Source organism: Oncorhynchus mykiss, chromosome 16 (genome assembly GCF_013265735.2).
Source record: "Oncorhynchus mykiss isolate Arlee chromosome 16, USDA_OmykA_1.1, whole genome shotgun sequence".
Taxonomy (NCBI): Eukaryota; Metazoa; Chordata; class Actinopteri; order Salmoniformes; family Salmonidae; genus Oncorhynchus; species Oncorhynchus mykiss.
In genome coordinates this window covers 41,296,613-41,317,858 of record NC_048580.1, presented here as the reverse complement: position 1 = coordinate 41,317,858, position 21,246 = coordinate 41,296,613, and the positions used below count along the sequence as shown (strand labels likewise).

Genomic DNA, 21,246 nt, shown 5'->3' with positions numbered 1-21,246 from the left:
GGAGGGATCAGTCAGGCAGAGCAGGTAGGGAGGGAGAGAGGGATCAGTCAGGCAGAGCAGGGAGCAGGTAGAGCAAGGAGAGAGGGAGAGAGAGAGGTAGCAGGCAGGCAGAGCAGGGAGGGAGGGAGCAGACAGGCAGAACAGGGAGGCAGGGAGGTAACAGGCAGACAGAGCAGGGAAGCAGAGAGGGAGCAGGCAGACAGAGCAGGGAGGCAGAGAGGGAGCAGGCAGACAGAGCAGGGAGGGAGCAGGCAGGAAGAGCAGGGAGGGAGGGAGGGAGGGATCAGTCAGGCAGAGCAGGTAGGGAGGGAGAGAGGGATCAGTCAGGCAGAGCAGGGAGCAGGCAGAGCAAGGAGAGAGGGAGAGAGAGAGGTAGCAGGCAGGCAGAGCAGGGAGGGAGGGAGCAGACAGGCAGAACAGGGAGGCAGGGAGGTAACAGGCAGACAGAGCAGGGAAGCAGAGAGGGAGCAGGCGGACAGAGCAGGGAGGCAGAGAGGGAGCAGGCAGACAGAGCAGGGAGGGAGAGGGGGAGCAGGCAGGCAGAGCAGGGAGGGAGCAGGCAGACAGAGCAGGGAGGGAGGGAGGGAGGGATCAGTCAGGCAGAGCAGGGAGGGAGGGAGAGAGGGATCAGTCAGGCAGAGCAGGGAGGGAGGGAGAGAGGGAGCAGGCAGAGCAAGGAGGGAGGGAGGGAGAGAGAGCCAGCAGGCAGGCAGAGCAGGGAGGGAGCAGACAGGCAGGCGGAGCAGGGAGATAGAGATGGAGCAGGTAGGCAGAGCAGGGAGGAAGGGAGAGGGGGAGCTAGCAGGCAGGGGGGGGGGGCAGGGTGGCAGGCAGGCAGGGAGGGAGGGAGGGAGGCAGGGTGGCAGCCAGGTTTGGGTGGCCACGTTTCAGGAAGGAGCAGCAGAAATAGCCCCATAGACTATAGGCACCAACCCCATACTGCCAACACAGCCTCCAACTGCAATCTCTCTCTCCCTTTCTTCATCTCTCTCTCTCTCTCTCTGCCTCCCTCCATCTCTCTCTCCCAGTCCGTTTCTCAAAAAAACTCTCTCGACGCAACTCTTAACCAACTCAAACACCAATGACCATGCCCTTGTCACTCCCCTAACCCTTCTTCCTCCTAAAACTACCAGCCTCCCCTCCCCTCCCCTACACCCAACCTAACCCACCAAGTCACCTCCTTCCTCTATAACACTACCTGGTCCTCTCCCTCTCCGCTGTCCTCTGTTTGTACAACCATTACCATGACCCATATGCAAATGTTCAGTGTGGCCAACCCACTACAACATCACTATATATTTCACAGTGTGCCCAATGAGGGAAGAGGTTCAGGCTGGAAAAACAAAAACTCCTTACAAACACAGACCCATAATAATATGTGTGAGTGTGTGTGTGTGTGGGGTTATCTGCCTCATGAACTCGGCCCATAATGCCAATGTATTGTGTGTAAACCATCAGAGCTGGGAGAGGAGAAAGGGGAGATGGAGGATTATTACAGGACTAACACACACACATGCACACGCACGCACACATGCCAGGGCCAGGCATGTGCTACACATATTCCCAGGGGATGTCTGGAGGGGGACAGAAACAGCACCACATCAATTCATCCATGAGACAGAGACCGTGTCCGAATACCCGTACCTGCATTGTAAAATAGTAGGCATTTTGGGTATGCCCCCCAAAAATACAGTGCAGCGCTAATGTCGTGGTATTTACATGCCAGGATGTCATACTCTATTTTTGTTTGGTCAGTGTGTGATTTGGGTGGGCATTCTATGTTTGTACGTCTATGTTTTTGTATTTCTATGTTTAGGCCGGGTATGGTTCTCAATCAGGGACAGCTGTCTTTCGTTGTCTCTGATTGGGAATCATACTTAGGTAGCCTGTGTTGCCATCTTAGTTTGGTTCAGTGTTTAGTGTTATTTCACCTCGCAGGACTGTTTCGGTTTTCCTTTTTTCTTGTTTTGTTTATTCAGTGCTCTTATTAAAGATGAACACGTTACCCTGCTGCATTTTGGTCCGATGATTCCTCTTCTTCCGATGAAAGCCGTTACAACTCTATAGTGCACTTTTGACCAGAGCCCTATGAGCCCCCTGGTGCACTACATAGGGAATAGAGTTCCATTTGTGAGTCTGATGTGAGGAACCTAACCTACCTTATCCCCCTCCAGATCTGGAGGAAAACACAGTCAAACAGCGATTCACACATATCTCAAAGCTTGCCTGTCACCAAACAGAAGGCAGCAGACCTACTCGTGGGCTGGGGAGAAAGAGGGTGAATATTAGAAAGAGTGAGGGAATAAAAGAAAGAGAGGGAATAAAAGAAAGGAAGAGGGAATATTAGAAAGAGAGAGGGAATAAAAGAAAGGAAGAGGGAATATTAGAAAGAGTGAGGGAATAAAAAAGAGGGAATATTAGAAAGAGTGAGGGAATAAAAGAAAGGAAGAGGGAATATTAGAAAGAGAGGGAATAAAAGAAAGGAAGAGGGAATATTAGAAAGAGAGGGAATAAAAGAAAGGAAGAGGGAATATTAGAAAGAGAGGGAATAAAAGAAAGGAAGAGGGAATATTAGAAAGAGAGGGAATAAAAGAAAGGAAGAGGGAATATTAGAAAGAGAGGGAATAAAAGAAAGGAAGAGGGAATATTAGAAAGAGAGGGAATAAAAGAAAGGAAGAGGGAATATTAGAAAGAAAGAGGGAATGAAAGGAAGAGGGAATATTAGAAAGAGAGGGAATAAAAGAAAGAAAGAGGGAATATTAGAAAGAGAGAGAGAATAAAAGAAAGAGAGAGGGAATATTAGAAAGAGAGAGGGAATAAAAAAGGAATATTAGAAAGAGTGAGGGAATAAAAGAAAGAAAGAGGGGATATTAGAAAGAGAGAGGGAATAAAAGAAAGAAAGAGGGAATATTAGAAAGAGAGGGAATAAAAGAAAGAGAGAGGGAATAAAAGAAAGAGAGAGGGAATAAAAGAAAGAGAGAGGGAATAAAAGAAAGAAAGAGGGGATATTAGAAAGAGAGAGGGAATAAAAGAAAGAAAGAGGGAATATTAGAAAGAGAGGGAATAAAAGAAAGAGAGAGGGAATAAAAGAAAGAGAGAGGGAATAAAAGAAAGAGAGAGGGAATATTAGAAAGAGAGAGGGAATAAAAGAAAGAGGGAATATTAGAAAGAGAGGGAATAAAAGAAAGAGAGAGAGGGAATATTAGAAAGAGAGGGAATATTAGAAAGAGAGGGAGTAAAAGAAATAGGGAATATTAGAAAGAGAGGGAATAAAAGAAAGAGGGAATATTAGAAAGAGAGGGAATAAAAGAAAGAGGGAATATTAGAAAGAAAGGGAATAAAATAAAGAGGGAATATTAGAAAGAGAGGGAATAAAAGAAAGGGAATATTAGAAAGAGAGGGAATAAAAGAAAGAGGGAATATTAGAAAGAGAGGGAATAAAAGAAAGAGGGAATATTAGAAAGAGAGGGAATAAAAGAAAGAGGGAATATTAGAAAGAGAGGGAATAAAAGAAAGAGGGAATATTAGAAAGAGAGGGAATAAAAGAAATAGGGAATATTAGAAAGAGAGGGAATAAAAGAAAGAGGGAATATTAGAAAGAGAGGGAATAAAAGAAAGAGGGAATATTAGAAAGAGAGGGAGTAAAAGAAAGAGGGAATATTAGAAAGAGAGGGAATAAAAGAAAGAGGGAATATTAGAAAGAGAGGGAATAAAAGAAAGAGGGAATATTAGAAAGAGAGGGAATAAAAGAAAGAGAGAATATTAGAAAGAGAGGGAATAAAAGAAAGAGGGAATATTAGAAAGAGAGGGAATAAAAGAAAGAGGGAATATTAGAAAGAGAGGGAATAAAAGAAAGAGGGAATATTAGAAAGAGAGGGAATAAAAGAAAGAGGGAATATTAGAAAGAGTGAGGGAATAAAAGAAAGAGGGAATATTAGAAAGAGAGGGAATAAAAGAAAGAGGGAATATTAGAAAGAGAGGGAATAAAAGAAAGAGGGAATATTAGAAAGAGAGGGAATAAAAGAAAGAGGGAATATTAGAAAGAGAGGGAATAAAAGAAAGAGGGAATATTAGAAAGAGAGGGAATAAAAGAAAGAGGGAATATTAGAAAGAGAGGGAATAAAAGAAAGAGGGAATATTAGAAAGAGAGGGAATAAAAGAAAGAAAATAATACAAATCCAGGAAGAAAGTGAAAAAGGAGAATAAAACCCCACCAGACCACAGTGTACATTTAGAGAGCAAACCACTGAACATGGATCCTTCTCCCCTCTCTTTCCCTCTCTTCCTATTTCTTCCCCTCTCTTCCCCTCTCTTTCCCTCTCTTTCCCTCTCTTCCTCTCTCTTTCCCTCTCTTCCTCTCTTCCCCTCTCTTTCTACCTCTTTCCCTCTCTTTCCCTCTCTTTCCCTCTCTTTCCCTCTCTTTCCCTCTCTTCCCCTCTCTTCTCCACTCTTCTCCACTCTTCCTCTCTCTTATCCTCTCTTTCCCTCTCCTTCTCTCTTCCCCTCTCTTTCCCTTGCTTCCCCTCTCTTTCCCCAAACACAATAATGAATTAATAAAAGACTTGGCGCCAGCGTTTTTTAATGAGTCACATCAGCCGGGCTGCTTTTTACAGACCAGCCATTTGTGTTTTTATGTCGGGGCCTTATGCCCAGGTCCTGTGGTAGGCTGAGCCCGTTTGGCATGGATCAGAGAGGCGGTCTGAGGCTATAAGGGGAGATGGGGAATTCGGGGTGACCTCATCCACCCCCCTCAGCCCCGGGCCCAAATGGGCACAGAGGGCCTTCCCACTTCCCCTGTGCCTGGGGGGCACAGAGGAGGCAGGGAGAGAGGCTGGGATGGAGAGAGGGAGAGAGAGAGCGGGGACAGGCAGGCAGACAGGGAGACAGGCAGGGCAGGGAGAGAGGGAAGGAGACAGGGAGTGAGGCAGGGAGGGTGGAAGCTGGGGGGCACACAGCAGTCTGACAGACAAGCAGATAGACAGACAGACAGAAGGTTACACAGCCAACTATGGGTGGGATTAATACCAGATCTGGGACTTTCCAGCCTGGGAGGTGCACCACTGTAGCATTTTAGTTAGCTTTACTTTGTTTCTAAAAACACTGTAAATACTTCTCAGCACTTCATTACACTTAATGAGACTGATTTGATTTAACATAATCAATTGATCTAATCCAGAGAAACGCCACATTTGAAATTAAATCCATTTAAGCTGAGAGAGAGAGGGCGAGAGAAAGAGAGAGAAAGAGAGAGAGAAAGAAAGAGAGAGAGAGAGAGAGAGGGTTACTCTAGGTTGGTGAAGAGTGTTGGGTTCAGGAGAGACGGAAGGGGAGTGAGTGTGTGAGAGAGAGAGTGAGAAAGAGAGAGGGGGAGTGTGAAAGAGAGAGAGAGAGAGAGAGAGAATAGAAAAACAGAAAAAAACAGAGAACGTGAGAGCAGGACAGAGAGAGCGAGAGAGAGAGAGTTGTTCCCACAGATCGAGTGTCTGTCAAACAAAGGGTATCAAATCCTCCGTGAGCAAAACAACAATTGTGTCTTAACCGATGCGTTGGAACCCCGCTGGCGCAGACTGCTGCAGTGAAACATAACAAATAAATCACAGCATCTCAGGAAGTGATAATGCACCACACAACCCAACCACTGGTTTCTACCCAGCAGACAGAAACCCAACCACTGGTTTCTACCCAGCAGACAGAAACCCAACCACTGGTTTCTACCCAGCAGACAGAAACCCAACCACTGGTTTCTACCCAGCAGACAGAAACCCAACCACTGGTTTCTACCCAGCAGACAGAAACCCAACCACTGGTTTCTACCCAGCAGACAGAAACCCAACCACTGGTTTCTACCCAGCAGACAGAAACCCAACCACTGGTTTCTACCCAGCAGACAGAAACCCAACCACTGCAGGTGAATCTATGTGTATTCGCGGGTGTGTTCAGTTGCTCATTATCGAGTGCCTCCTTTTCCGTTCAACTGAAATAGTTGATACGTTTGACAACTATGCCGTGGTCTGTGTAGTAACATACCACTGTTTAACACCATAACGTTGCTCTGTGTTTAAACCACATTGTTCTGTTTGTCATTCAAGGAAAGTGCTAGTGTACCCTTCAGCCGGTTTTCATTTTCTGACACAAGTTGTTGAAAAAACATCCGACTGTTTTACAATTCACCCTGAACTCAGCCTGACTAGGGCCATTTTTCTTTTACCACAGAGAAAGAAAGCTCTTCGACCAAAGGCTCGTTGGATCGTAACTTCAATGGGCAGAATGGAGGCATGTCAAAAGAGAAGGAGTTTGGATGTCTTCACTTCGCAGCCCTCCAGATAGGTGAACACAGCCAATATCTACCAAGTACGTTCGCAGGACATGAAAGCTTGGCACCGTCAACGACTCCACTCTGATTTATTCTCCGTTAGAGACTTGCCTACTCTTGTCTATTGTTCTAAATGATTTATGTCTTCTTCGCACAATAAATCCAAATTGTGAGAAAAAAAACCCCACATCATAAACCGTGTCTGAGATATAGCAAGTATGATACACTGAGTGTACAAAACATTAGGAACACCTGCTCTTTCCATGACATAGACTGACCAGGTGAATCCAGGTGAAAGCCATGATCCCTTGTTGATGTCACTTGTTAAATCCACTTCAATCAGTGTAGGTGAAGGGGAGGAGACAGGTTAAAAGAAGGATTTTTAAGCCTGGAGACAATTGAGACATGGATTGTGTGTGTGTGCCATTCAGAGGGTGAATGGAAAAGACAAAAGATTTGAGTGCCTTTCAATGGGGTATGGTAGTAGGCGCCAGGCTCAACGGTTTGCGCCAAGAACTGCAACGCTGCTGGGTTTTTCACGCTCAACAGCGTGTTTCCCTGTGTGTATCAAAAATGGTCCACCACCCACAGGACAGACAACTTGACACAACTGTGGGAAGCATTGGAGTCAACATGGGCCAGCATCCCCGTGGAACGCTTTCCACACCTAGAGTTCATACCCTGAGGAACTGAGGCTGTTCTGAGGGCAAAACGGGGGGTGCAACTCAATATTAGAAAAGGTGTTCTTAATGTTTTGTACACTCAGTGTACATTATAGCAACAATGACAACATTGTGATGTACATGTGAACCTGAGGCTGAAGCTTAGGTCATAGGTCATGATTAGGATCAAACAGACAGGGATGCACTGAAGGATCTTCCAGCGGGCAAAGCTGGGGTTGAAATGACCTCATGTCAATCAGTTTTCACCACTGGGAAGTGATCAAACCCAGTCAACCTTCTGTTTTCCATAGATCTGCATGGAAAACATATACAGGATCTCAAGCACTTTGTGACCACTTTAAGTATAGTTTACATGTGGATAAAGATCTAACCAAGCTTTTATAAACCAAACAAAAAAAAGATTATTCCACACAATTATGAGAGTGTAACACGATACTGTAGTTGGCGTCATAGAATGGGTAAACGTTTTGGCTGGGTGCGAAATAGATATCATAAACACAGTTTATTATAAGAGATTCAACTTGACAGCTCAGAGTCCCTTTCTACAGCGGCCTGTTACGGGCACCTAGACATTTCTCCTGACAGACTGACAGCTGATCCACCCACCGCCTCCATACTGCCACACACACACACACACACACACACACACACACACACACACACACACACACACAGCCTCCATACTGCCACACACACACACACACACACACACACACACACACACACACACACACACACACACACACACACACACACACACACACACACACACACACACACACACACACACACACACACACAGCCTCCATACTGCCACACACACACACACTGCCTCCATACTGCCACACACACACACACACACACACACACACACACACACACACGCGCGCGCACCGCCTCCAAACTATCATACATTCCATCATCTCAAACTAGTTTGACGTGGGTTCTTCCACAAGCCTGGCAACACAGATGCATATTTCGCTTACAACAACAAAGCCACGTCATTATACTAACTTCAACATATCATTTGTCATTCACAGAAAGAGGTATTGTCTTTGGATGTGTAGATAGATACCTGGGAGTGTCGATAGACAATCAAGCCTTTATTCCGGCGCCATCGATCAAACAAAAGCACAAACTTTGCCGTTTGATTTTGGTTGACAGAACATGACTGTGTTGTCGGTACGGACGGTGGAGGAAAAAGAATATGGAAAGAGTGAGAATTAACACGGAGACATAAAACACTCCGTGAGACCGGGATGAAGTCATTCTGACAGCTCCTTTCCATGATGGCGAGGCGGAGGCGGCGAGGAGAAGCAGTAGAGTCAGAGCTGCTTGACATTGAGACACTAACGGTTGGAGAAAGCCCTGAGGAGAGCACAACACCAGGAGAGAGATGAAACATACTTCTTGAGACGGACAGAGAAAGAGGGAGACAGAGAGACCAACAGACCAAGAGAGAGAGAGAGAGAGAGAGAGAGACCCACAGACCAAGAGAGAGAGAGAGAGAGACCCACAGACCAAGAGAGAGAGAGAGACAGAGAGACCAACAGACTGAGAGAGAGAGACCTACAGACTGAGAGAGAGAGAGAGAGAGAGACAGAGAGACCAACAGACCAAGAGAGAGAGAGAGAGAGAGAAAGAGGGAGAGAGAGACAGAGAGACCAACAGACAGAGAGAGAGAGAGAGAGAGGGAGAGAGACCAACAGACCGAGAGAGAGAAAGAGAGAGAGACAGAGACAGAGAGACCAACAGACCAAGAGAGAGAGAGAGAGAGAGAGAAAGAGGGAGAGAGAGACAGAGACAGAGAGACCAGCAGACTGAGAGAGAGAGAGAGAGACCAACAGACCGAGAAAGAGAGAGACAGAGACCAACAGACCGAGAGAGAGAGAGAAAGAGAGAGAGAGAGAGACAGAGACCAACAGACTGAGAGAGAGAGACCGAGAGACCGAGAGACCAACAGACCGAGAGAGAGAGAGAAAGAGAGAGAGACAGAGAGACCAACAGACCAAGAGAGAGAGAGAGAGAGAGAGAGAGAGAGAGAGAGAGAAAGAGGGAGAGAGAGACAGAGACAGAGAGACCAACAGACAGAGAGAGAGAGAGAGAGACAGAGAGACCAACAGACCGAGAGAGAGAGAGAAAGAGAGAGAGAGAGAGACAGAGACCAACAGACAGAGAGAGAGGCAGAGAGACCAACAGACCGAGAAAGAGAGACAGAGAGACTGAGAGAGAAAGAGAGAGAGAGAGAGACAGAGACCAACAGACTGAGAGAGAGAGACAGAGAGACCAACAGAGCGAGAGACAGAGGGAGAGAGAAAGACAGAGAGACCAACAGACCAAGAGACAGAGGATGAGAGAGATGAATATGTGAAAGCATATAAAAGTTTATGAGAGCTCAACAGTTACAAATGTAGGACTATCACTACCGGTGTAATGTAGTAATTAGTGAAGATGGCATTAGCATATAAAGTGACACCGTTGGGCTGATTAAGCCGCTGGGAGTTTACAGCATTGCTCACTTTAAATGTTACATGCTTCTATTGTTGTTTTCAATTCTATTTTGCAGATCGACATTTTCTGCCCAGTCGAGAGGGTTGACAATCTGTTTCTGTGAGAATAGTTAGACAAAATGTGTGTGTCACTCCAAGACAAGAGTGCCACACACACGCACGCACGCACGCACACACACACACACACACACACAGCTGTACAGGTAGGTGTAAAAAATATATTGTACTAGAGGATCAGAAGGGACCAGAGTCAGGAATGATAGTGTCTAGCTAGTACACCCTACACATAGAGAATCACACCTGCAGAAATAGACACAGGAACTCACGAGCTGATAGTTTCCCTGTTAATTATATAGTGTAGCGATGAGGAGAGGAGCCCCCTTGTTCCATTCTTCTAAGACCACCTGTCTACCCCCACCTAACCACTCCCTACCTCCTGCTAGCCCTTCCCTGCCACTTGGAACTTAATTGCTATAGGAATTCTTGGCAGAGACAGGAATCAACAGCTCCCAGACTTATATCTCAAAGTCGTGTCTCCCAAGCGGTCCGTTTCAAACATTTCTCTGTCAGAGCGATGAAATAGTGAAGTATCCTGGGGACTTTGAGTCAGAAATTTCCATTTGATCCCAAATGTGAGACACCATTTTTAGAAAAAGTGGACACCTAATGAAATAACAAAGTGGGCATTGATTTAATCAATCTTTCTCTCTGGTGCAGCGACAATGTTGTTAAAAGACAGTCTCTTTTGGAAACGGCGTACTCTCACCTGGACTCATGTGACAAAACAACGCTCACAACTAACAATTACTGTAATGCTTTTCGCCATTTTATTTTGAGTAGACAAGTGTGTGACATGTTTCTCCCTCCCAGTTTTGTGTGTATATAGAGCAGTCTTGTGTTGTTGATGTGTGTCCTGTGTGTGTGTGTATCTGTGTGTGTGTGTCTGTGTGTGTGTGTGTGTGTCTGTGTGTGTGTGTGTGTGCGCGTGTGCGTGTGTGCGTGTGTGCATGAATGTGTGAGTGTGTGTGTGTGCGTGTGTGCGTGTGTGCATGAATGTGTGAGTGTGTGTGTGTGTGCGCGTGTGCGTGTGTGCGTGTGTGCATGAATGTGTGAGTGTGTGTGTGTGCGTGTGCGTGTGCGTGTGCGTGCGTGTGTGTGAGTGAGAGATCTCAGCCAGGCTCCACAGCCAAACCTGTCGTGTCCGTGTACGTGTTAACTACCAATCCGTCACACATTGAAAATAAATATGGAGTATGTTTGTTAGGAGGCTGCTGTTGTTGCCATGCCTCTCTGATATACTCAAACCAAGCAGCACTAAACGTTCCATAACCGTAACGCCCTACCTGCTCATTAACGTGGCGCTGCCTGCCGCCGCGGTAACAAGCAGAACCAGTTAACAAGACATTCACGTCTGTCTGCGCCTTACCCAAGTCTATAACCTTACCCAACAACTACACACTATGAATGGAACTCCTACAGTACACTGACAATTAAACTAAGCCCAGGTTTAGAGAGGAGTAGAGACACACCTCAGTCCAGAGGCGAAAGGGTCTGCTGTTTAGAAAGTAGAAAACGACACTCTATGAATGAATGTTCACCTTGCTGTGTCCATGTGGTCACAATAATAAGTAGGAACGATTAGGTCAAGGATGGATCAGTCGCACACAGACGCGCACACACACACACGCTCACACACACGCGCGCACACACGCGCGCACACACACGCACACACACACACACACGCTCACACACACGCGCACACACACGCGCGCACACACACACGCACACACACACACACTTTATTCCACACATGCACAGTGTAGATGAAGCGGACCCAGGCAGGCATGTATCCACTTACAAAGGCACACATGCTAATAAAAACACTGTGGGCTCTGGGGGTAACAGTCTTAACATTCACTAAGTAGCACACACTGGCACGCAACCCAGCAAATGACTGACACACACAAAAACGCGCACACACACACACACACACACACTGTAAAACAGGCACACACAGACGTTGTGAAGAACAGACATGCACGGTTCCAAGAAAACACCATCACAAACACATACGGTACACACGCAAGGAGAGAGACATTCACACACACATACGGTACACACGCAAGGAGAGAGACATTCACACACACATACGGTACACACGCAAGGAGAGAGACATTCACACACACATGCACACTGACTGAACCGACGCGATCCGCGGCAATAAATACAACCAGAGAGAGGAGGAAGCCTGGTCCAGTTCATGGAAACCCTGATCAGTGGCCTCTATGTACTCTCTGCCTCACATTCTCAAGCTCTGTCCTTCATTTCAACTGTTTCTGTTAAGGCGACCTCCCACAAACTCTCTAACTTTAACTTCAAACACTAGGAACAGAACAGTAGAAGGGGAAAAGAGGAGAGCGACAGTTCATATTGTTTCTAAAGTTCCCTGAAAGTAGAAAGTACTCACCCACTCTAATGTCGTGCTGGCAGACTGGCAGACAGACAGAGAGATGGAGTGCTGGTCCAAACAGACAGATAGATGGGAGTGCTGGTCCAAACAGACAGATAGATGGAGTGCTGGTCCAAACAGACAGATAGATGGAGGAAAAAGAGTAGAGGAGGGATTTGTGTACGTTCATCAGTCTCTTTTGACAGCAGGATAGCTATGAGTTTCTCTCTCACTCCCTCCCCTTTTCTCTCCCTCTCTCTCTCTCTCTCTCTCTCTCTCTCCGTCCTCTCTCTCTCTCTTATTCAACACTCTCTCTCCGCCTCTTCCACTGAGAAATAATCATGCTCTCTGATTCATAAAGCCAGCCTTTGTCACGTGATCCAACACTGCAAATATACAGCACATTTTTTTCAACAGTCTTAAAATCCCTAGGGGAAGAAAAAGCCCCCTGAAGCTTAATGTTCAGTTTTTAATTCTCTCCCTCTCTCCCTTATTCTCATTTTCTCCCCCTCCATTTTCTCTCCTCTCTTTTTAGAACTCACACTTTCCCTACTTTGTGTTTTGTTATGTGTGAAATGTATTAAACCAGTAGCGGATATACAAATATAGCTGACTATGTATCTATACAGGCGTCAACCTGTCCGCTAACCATGCTTCATTTGAGGGAAACCTCCAAGAGGGGGGTTGAGTTGTATGTAGCATGCATGTAGGTTGCTGTATGTGCTGAAATTCAACGTTTTCTCAATGTCGTGTACACAAACACATAGGCATGCATTACAAGACGTCTGACCCACTTAGCCACTTTCTCAACGAAAAACTGTATTGGTTACTCTTTATTTGGTTTTTGTGAATAATGCATTCTCAATACTATTCATTCACAAATGCTTAGTTATTATAAAGTGTTAGTAAAGAATCTCATCTCTGTCTACCAAAATAAATTACCAGAATAATTGTCAAAGTCAAAAATTAAACACAGTGATAGTAGGCGATATAAATAAAGGTGTTTAACCTTTATGTAACTAGGCAAGTCCGTTAAGAATAAATTCTTATTTACAATAACGACCTACCCCGGGCCAAACCCAGACAACGCTGGGCCAACTGTGCACTGCCCTTTGGGACTCCCAATCCCGGCCGGATGTGATACAGCCTGGATTCGAACCAGGGACTGTAGTGACGCCTCTTGCACTGAGATGCAGTGCCTTAGACCGCTGCGCCACTCAGGAGCACTGTAGGGAATTCCCCAGTAAGATGGCAGCAGCAGTAGTTTGGGCGGGGTGTCCATAAATGTGCCTCTCTTTCTCTCTCTCTCTCAACATATGAGATTGTATGTTTCAGATCTGTGGTTGTTGTGCAGTTCTTGTGGTTCTGGGCGTATTTGCCTGCCGTTGGTTTCTAAATGTCATGTTGTGATTTGACATTGTTTTGCTTCAAAAGGCAGGCACCCCAAAAACCCTCAGGCTTTAAACACCCTTAAACACACCTCAACGGGCACCTTAACCAGCGTTGTCTCTGGCCCCATCTAGAACACAGAAGAGGGCTCTCAGGGGATTCTAGAATCTAGCACAAGCTTGGTAGTTCTTCATAACAGAAATACAACACTCTATGTCTCAACATATACAAATCCTCTCTGGAATAGACGAACCCAGCACACGTCACCATGTGTCGTCTCTACAGCTTCAGCATGGCAGCGAGTCGCCGCCATGACGCTCTATGTAGCGATCCCATCCAGCATACCTTCACCTGGCTTCTCCCAACTAACACATCTGCTGTCCAAGTCCTCCTCCTAAACATCAAGGCTGTGTCTGAAATGCCACCCTTTTCACTATAAATAGGGAATAGAGTGGTCCAGGGTGGTCAAAAGTAGTGCACTATATAGGGAATTCAGACGCAGCCTGATACAGCTAGTTCCTTCCTTCTGAGTGTCCTCTACTGGCCCATTGATAGTAATTGAATGTCGGTGTTCAAATGAACCTGACCTCAATATGTCTCCGTAACGAAATCAAGCCGTTAGAACCAATCCAAAGCCCTTTCTATGTCCTTGTGTTCCCTTTCTGTTCATGGTGCTATCTCCCAGATGCTTACACTGGACACAGTCCTCTGTGGAAATGATTCCCTTCACAGCATACAATCAATCAATGAATCAAGCCAAGCCCTTTTAACGCCAGCAGTCGGCACAAAGTGCCTTACTGATACCCGGCCTAAAACCCAAAGAGCAAGCAATGCAGTAAAACATACCATCACGCAGAAAGTACGTCTGTGTTGTTTATGTTTACTGTAACAGACAGTGAGAGACACTTTACAAGGCTGGCATCAGATCCTTACATGCACCCAACCCAAGAGGAAGTGGTTTCACTAAGCCACACAGCCCAGAGCGTCATAACCTGCCCTGTTCATAGTTTCGTTTACTTTTAGAAGGGGGCAACTGCTTGGCATCCGGTCGCAAAGCGTTACAGAGGATAGTGCGTGAGGGGGGCCGAGCTGCCTGCCATCCAGGACCTCTATATCAGGCAGCGTCAGAGGAAGGCCCTAAAACACAGACTCCCCAAGTCAACCCCCAAGCCATAACACTACTAAACAGTAAACCAAATAGCTACCCGGAATATCTATATGGACCTTCTATGTACTAACTCTTTTGACTCATCATATACTGTACACTGCCCCTACTGTTACATTGTCTATCCTGTTGCCTAGTCACTTTATCCCTACATATACGTACATATCTACCTCCATTACCTCGTACCCCTGCACATCGACTCGGTACTGGTATCCCGTGTGTATATAGCCAAGTTATCATTACTCATTGTGTATTTATTATATCCTTGTGTTATAATGATTTTTTTTCCTATATATATATTTTTTTTGGGGCACTGTTGGGAAGGGCCCCTAAGTAAGCATTTCACGGTTAGTCTACACCTCTTGTTTACGCTGCATGTGACACATAAAATGTGGTTTGATTTGTTGTTTAATAAAGATTCAAGAAGTGGAGACGTCAGCAGAAGCCCTGAATGCGTTCTGCACAAATGATCTGATTTCTTAACATGCGAAATAGAGTAACAACACATGCCAACATCATAATATCCGATACTATGAAGTGTACTAGATGTCCAATTTTCATGGATTTGTGAGGGTGTGTGCACATGTGTGTAGACATGTGCATGTTCAAGCCATGCTTGTGGGTGTGCGCTCTATGTGCATCCTCCTCTGACCATGTGGTGCTTTCTTATGGAATTAAGCCTGTACCGGTCAAAAGGTTTTAGAACACCTACTCATACAAGGGTTCTTCTGCATTTGTACTATTTTCTACATTGCAGAATAATAGTGAAAACATCAAAACTATGAAATGACACATACGGAATCATGTAGTAACCACACAAGTGTTAAACATTAAACAAATCAAAATATGTTTTAGACTTGAGATTCTTCAAATAGCCTTTGCACCCTCTTGGCATTCTCTCAACCAGCTTCACCTGGAATGCTTTTTCAACCGTCTTGAAGGAGCTCCCACATATGCTGAGCACTTGTTGGCTGCTTTTCCTTCACTCTGCGGTCCGACTTATCCCAAACCATCTCAATTGTCATCTGATGCAGTACTCCATTTGCGTTTGTATTTAAACTCAGCAAAAAAAGGAACGTCCTCTCATTGTCAACTGCGTTTATTTTCAGAAAACTTAACATGTGTAAATATCTATATGAGCATAACAAGATTCAACAACTGAGACATAAGCTGAACAAGTTCCACAGACCTGTGTCTAGCAGAAATTGAATAATGTGTCCTTGGGGGGTGTCGAAATCAAACGTAACAGTCAGTATCTGGTGTGTCCACCAGCTGCATTAAGTACTGCAGTGCATCTCCTCCTCATGGACTGCACCAGATTTGCCAGTTATTGCTGTGAGATGTTACCACACTCTTCCACCAAGGCACCTGCAAGTTCCCGGACATTTTGGGGGGGAATGGCCCTAGCCCTCACCCTCCGATCCAACAGGTCCCAGATGTGCTCAATGGGATTGAGATCCGGGCTCTTCGCTGGCCATGGCAGAACACTTACATTCCTGTCTTGCAGGAAATCACGCACAGAACGAGCAGTATGGCTGGTGGCATTGTCATGCTGGAGGGTCATGTCAGGATGAGCCTGTAGGAAGGATACCACATCAGAGAGGAGGATATCTTACCTGTAACGCACAGCGTTGAGATTGCCTGCAATGACAACAAGCTCAGTCCGATGATGCTGTGACACAGTGCCCCAGACCATGACGGACCCTCCACCTCCAAATCGATCCCGCTCCAGAGTACAGGCCTCGGTGTAACGCTCATTCCTTCAACGATAAACGCAAATCCGACCATCACCCCTGGTGAGACAAAACCGCGACGCGTCAGAGAAGACCACTTTTTGCCAGTCCTGTCTGGTCCAGCGACGGTGGGTTTGTGCCCATAGGTGACGTTGTTGCCGGTGATGTCTGGTGAGGACCTGCCTTACAACAGGCCTAGAAGCCCTCAGCCCCTCTCAGCCTATTGCGGACAGTCTGAGCACTGATGGAGGGATTGTGCGTTCCTGGTGTAACTCGGGCAGTTGTTGTTGCCGTCCTGTACCTGTCCCGCAGGTGTGATGTTTTGATGTACCGATCCTGTGCAGGTGTTGTTACACGTCGTCTGCCACCTCGAGGACGATCAGCTGTCCGTCCTGTCTCCCTGTAGCGCTGTCTTAGGCGTCTCATAGTACGGACATTGCAATTTATTTCCCTGGCCACATCTGCAATCCTCATGCCTCCTTGCAGCATGCCTAAGGTATGTTCACGCAGATGAGCAGGAACCCTGAGCATCTTTCTTTTGGTGTTTTTCAGAGTAAGTAGAAAGGCCTCTTTAGTGTCCTACGTTTTCATAACTGTGACCTTAATTAACTACCGTCTGTAAGTGGTTAGCGTCTTAGCGACCGTTCCACAGGTGCATGTTCATTAATTATTTATGGTTCATTGAACAAGCATGTGAAACAGTGTTAAAACCCTTTACAATGAAGATCTGTGAAGTTATTTGGATTTGTACTAATTATCTTTGAAATACAGGGTCCTGAAAAAGGGACATTTCTTTTTTTGCTGAGTTTACTATCATTAGCTGCTGCCAAGGCAAAAGCTACTCTCTTCCTGGGGTCCAGCAAAATTAAGGCAGTTTATACAATTTCAAAAACATTACAATACATTCACAGAGTGTGTGCCCTCGGGCCCTACTCCACCACTACCACATATACAATTGAAGTCGGAAGTCTACATACACTTAGGTTGGTGTCATTGAAACTCGTTTTTCAACCACTGCACAAATTTCTTGTTAAACAAACTATAGTTTTGGTAAGTCGGTTAGGACATCTACTTTGTGCATGACACAAGTCATTTTTCCAACAATTGTTTACAGACAGATTATTTCACTTATAATTCACTGTATCACAATTCCAGTGGGTCAGAAGTTTACATACACTAAGTTGACTGTGCCTTTAAACAGCTTGGAAAACTCCAGAAAATGATGTCATTGCTTTAGAAGCTTCTGATAGGCTAATTGACATAATTTGAGTCAAATGGAGGTGTACCTGTGGATGTATTTCAAGGCCTACCTTCAAACACACTGCCTCTTTGCTTAACATCATGGGAAAATCAAAAGAAATCAGCCAAGACCTCAGAAAAAAAATTGTAGACCTCCTCAAATCTGGTTCATCCTTGGGAGCAATTTCCAAATGCCTGAAGGTACCACGTTCTTCTGTACAAACAATCATATGCAAGTATAAACACCATGGGACCACGCAGCTGTCATACCGCTGAGGAAGGAGACACATTCTGTCTCCTAGAGATGAACGTACTTTGGTGTGAAAAGTGCAAATCTATCCCAGAACAACAGCAAAGGACCTTGTGAAGATGGTGGAGGAAACAGGTACAAAAGTATCTACAGTGCCTTGTGAAAGTATTCGGCCCCCTTGAACTTTGCGACCTTTTGCCACATTTCAGGCTTCAAACATAAAGATATAAAACTGTATTTTTTTGTGAAGAATCAACAACAAGTGGGACACAATCATGAAGTGGAACGACATTTATTGGATATTTCAAACTTTTTTAACAAATCAAAAACTGAAAAATTGGGCGTGCAAAATTATTCAGCCCCTTTACTTTCAGTGCAGCAAACTCTCTCCAGAAGTTCAGTGAGGATCTCTGAATGATCCAATGTTGACCTAAATGACTAATGATGATAAATACAATCCACCTGTGTGTAATCAAGTCTCCGTATAAATGCACCTGCACTGTGATAGTCTCAGAGGTCCGTTAAAAGCGCAGAGAGCATCATGAAGAACAAGGAACACACCAGGCAGGTCCGAGATACTGTTGTGAAGAAGTTTAAAGCCGGATTTGTATACAAAAAGATTGCCCAAGCTTTAAACATCCCAAGGAGCACTGTGCAAGCGATAATATTGAAATGGAAGGAGTATCAGACCACTGCAAATCTACCAAGACCTGGCCGTCCCTCTAAACTTTCAGCTCATACAAGGAGAAGACTGATCAGAGATGCAGCTAAGAGGCCCATGATCACTCTGGATGAACTGCAGAGATCTACAGCTGAGGTGGGAGACTCTGTCCATAGGACAACAATCAGTCGTATATTGCACAAATCTGGCCTTTATGGAAGAGTGGCAAGAAGAAAGCCATTTCGTTTAAAGTTTGCCACAAGCCACCTGGGAGACACACCAAACATGTGGAAGAAGGTGCTGAAAGAACATGTGGAAGAAAGAACTGAAAACTGCTGTTCAAATGCTCTCCATCCAACCTCACTGAGCTCGAGCTGTTTTGCAATGAGGAATGGGAAAAAATGTCAGTCTCTCGATGTGCAAAACTGATAGAGACATACCCCAAGCGACTTACAGCTGTAATCGCAGCAAAAGGTGGCGCTACAAAGTATTAACTTAAGGGGGCTGAATAATTTTGCACGCCCAATTCTTCAGTTTTTGATTTGTTAAAAAAGTTTGAAATATCCAATAAATGTCGTTCCACTTCATGATTGTGTCCCACTTGTTGTTGATTCTTCACAAAAAAATACAGTTTTATATCTTTATGTTTGAAGCCTGAAATGTGGCAAAAGGTCGCAAAGTTCAAGGGGGCCGAATACTTTCGCAAGGCACTGTATATCCACAGTAAAACGAGTCCTATATCGACATAACCTGAAAGGCCGCTCAGCAAGGAAGAAGCCAATGCTCCTAAACCGCCATAAAAAAGCCAGACTATGATTTGCAACTGCACATGGGGACAAAGATCGTACTTTTTGGAGAAAAGTCTTCTGCTCAGATGAAACAAAAATGTAACTGTTTGGCCATAATGACCATCATTATGTTTGGAGGAAGAAGGGGGATGCTTTCAAGCTGAAGAACACCATCCCAACAGTGAAGCACGGGGGTGGCAGCATCATGTTGTGGGGGTGCTTTGCTGCAGGAGGGACTGGTGCACTTCACAAAATGGATGGCATCATGAGGCAGGAAAATTGTGGATATATTGAAGCAACATCTCAAGACATCAGTCAGGAACTTAAAGCTTGGTCGCAAATGGGTCTTCCAAATGGACAATGACCCCAAGCATACTTCCAAAGTTGTGGCAAAATGGCTTAAGGACAACAAAGTCTATGTATTGGAGTGGCCATCACAAAGCCCTGACCTCAATCCTATAGAACATTTGTGGGCAGAACTGAAAAAGCATGTGCAAGCAAGGAGGCCTACAAACCTGACGCAGTTACACCAGCTCTGCCGGGAGGAATGGGCCAAAATTCACCCAACTTATTGTGGAAAGCTTGTGGAAGGCTACCTGAAACGTTTGACCCAAGTTAAACAATTTAAAGGCAATGCTAACAAATACTAATTGAGTGTATGTAAACTTCTGTCCCTCTGGGAATGTGATGAAATAAATAAAAGCTGAAATAAATCATTCTCTCTACTATTATTCTGACATTTCACATTCTTAAAATAAAGTGGTGATCCTAACTGACCGAAGACAATGAATTTTTTCTTGAATTTAAATGTCAGGAATTGTGGAAAAACAGAGTTTAAATGAATTTGGCTAAGGTGTATGTAAACTTCCGACTTCAACTGTACTATACAGTACAAAATCCATGTGTACGTGTGTGTATAGTGCGTATGTTATCGTGTGTGTGTGTGTATGCATCTGTCTGTGCCTATGTTTGTGTTGCTTCACAGGCCCCGCTGTTCCATAAGGTGTTTTTTTACATCTAATTTTACTGCTTGCATCAGTTACATCAGTTACTTGATGTGGAATAGAGTTCCATGTAGTCATGGCACCGGTTTAATGTCCATTGCTCGTGTTTCCTGGACAAAGCAGGTCTCTTCTTATTATTGGTGTCCTTTGTTTTCTTTGCAGCAATTCAACCATGAAGGCCTGGTTGACACAGTCTCCTCTGAACAGTTCATGTTGAGATGTGTCTGTTACTTGAACTCTGTGAAGCATTTAATTGGGCTGCAATTTCTGAGGCTGGTAACTAATGAACTTATCCTCTGCAGCAGAGGTAACTCTGGGACTTCCATTAATGTGGAAGTCCTCATGAGAGCCAGTTTCATCATAGTGCTTGATAGTTTTTGTGACTGCACTTGAAGAAACTTTCAACGTTCTTGAAATTATCCATACTGGCTGACCTTAATGTCTTAAAGTAATGATGGACTGTCGTTTCTCTTTGCTTATTTGAGCTGTTCTTGCCATAATATGGACTTGGTCTTTTACCAAATAGGGCTATCTTCTGTATACCACCCCAATCTTGTCACAACACAACTGATTGGCTCAAACACATTAAGTAGGAAAGAAATTCCACAAATAACTGAAGAAGAAGAAACATCTGTTAATTGAAATGCATTCCAGGTGACTACCTCATGAAGCTGGTTGAGAGAATGCCAAGAGTGTGCAAAGCTGTCCTAAAGGCAAAGGGTGGCTATTTGAAGAATCTCAAATATAAAATATATTTTGACTTGGTTAACACTTTTTTGGTTACTACAGTATTCCATATGTGCTATTTCATAGTTTTGATGTCTTCACTCTTATTCTACAATGTAGAAAATAGTACAAATAAAGAAAAACCCTTGAATAAGTAGGCGTTCTAAAACTTTTCACTGGTATTGTAAGTGTGCCTGTGTATTGAACTGTGTGTGTGTGTGGTGTGGTGTGGTGTGTGTGTGTGTGTGTGTGTGGTGTGGTGTGGTGTGTGTGCATTAGTGTGTGTGTGTACTAGTGTGTGTGTATTAGTGTGTGTTCGTCAGTAGTTGCAGCTAC

The 21,246-nt window shown here is 44.8% G+C and overlaps 1 protein-coding gene across 9 annotated transcripts in view; it reads right to left on the bottom strand.

Annotated features, from left to right (window-relative positions):
* Nucleotides 1–12,246, bottom strand: part of LOC110491992 (retinoic acid receptor gamma-A) — a 74,554-nt gene extending 62,308 nt beyond the window's left edge. For 3 of the 9 annotated variants that reach the window (XM_021565903.2, XM_021565906.2, XM_021565909.2), the window contains exon 1: nucleotides 11,974–12,246. The gene's annotated coding sequence lies outside the window, so the exon portion shown is untranslated. The remainder of the gene's footprint in view (nucleotides 1–11,973) is intronic. The other 6 variants (XM_021565910.2, XM_021565911.2, XM_021565913.2 and 3 more) reach the window with 4 other exon arrangements.
* Nucleotides 12,247–21,246: the final 9,000 nt, after the last annotated feature.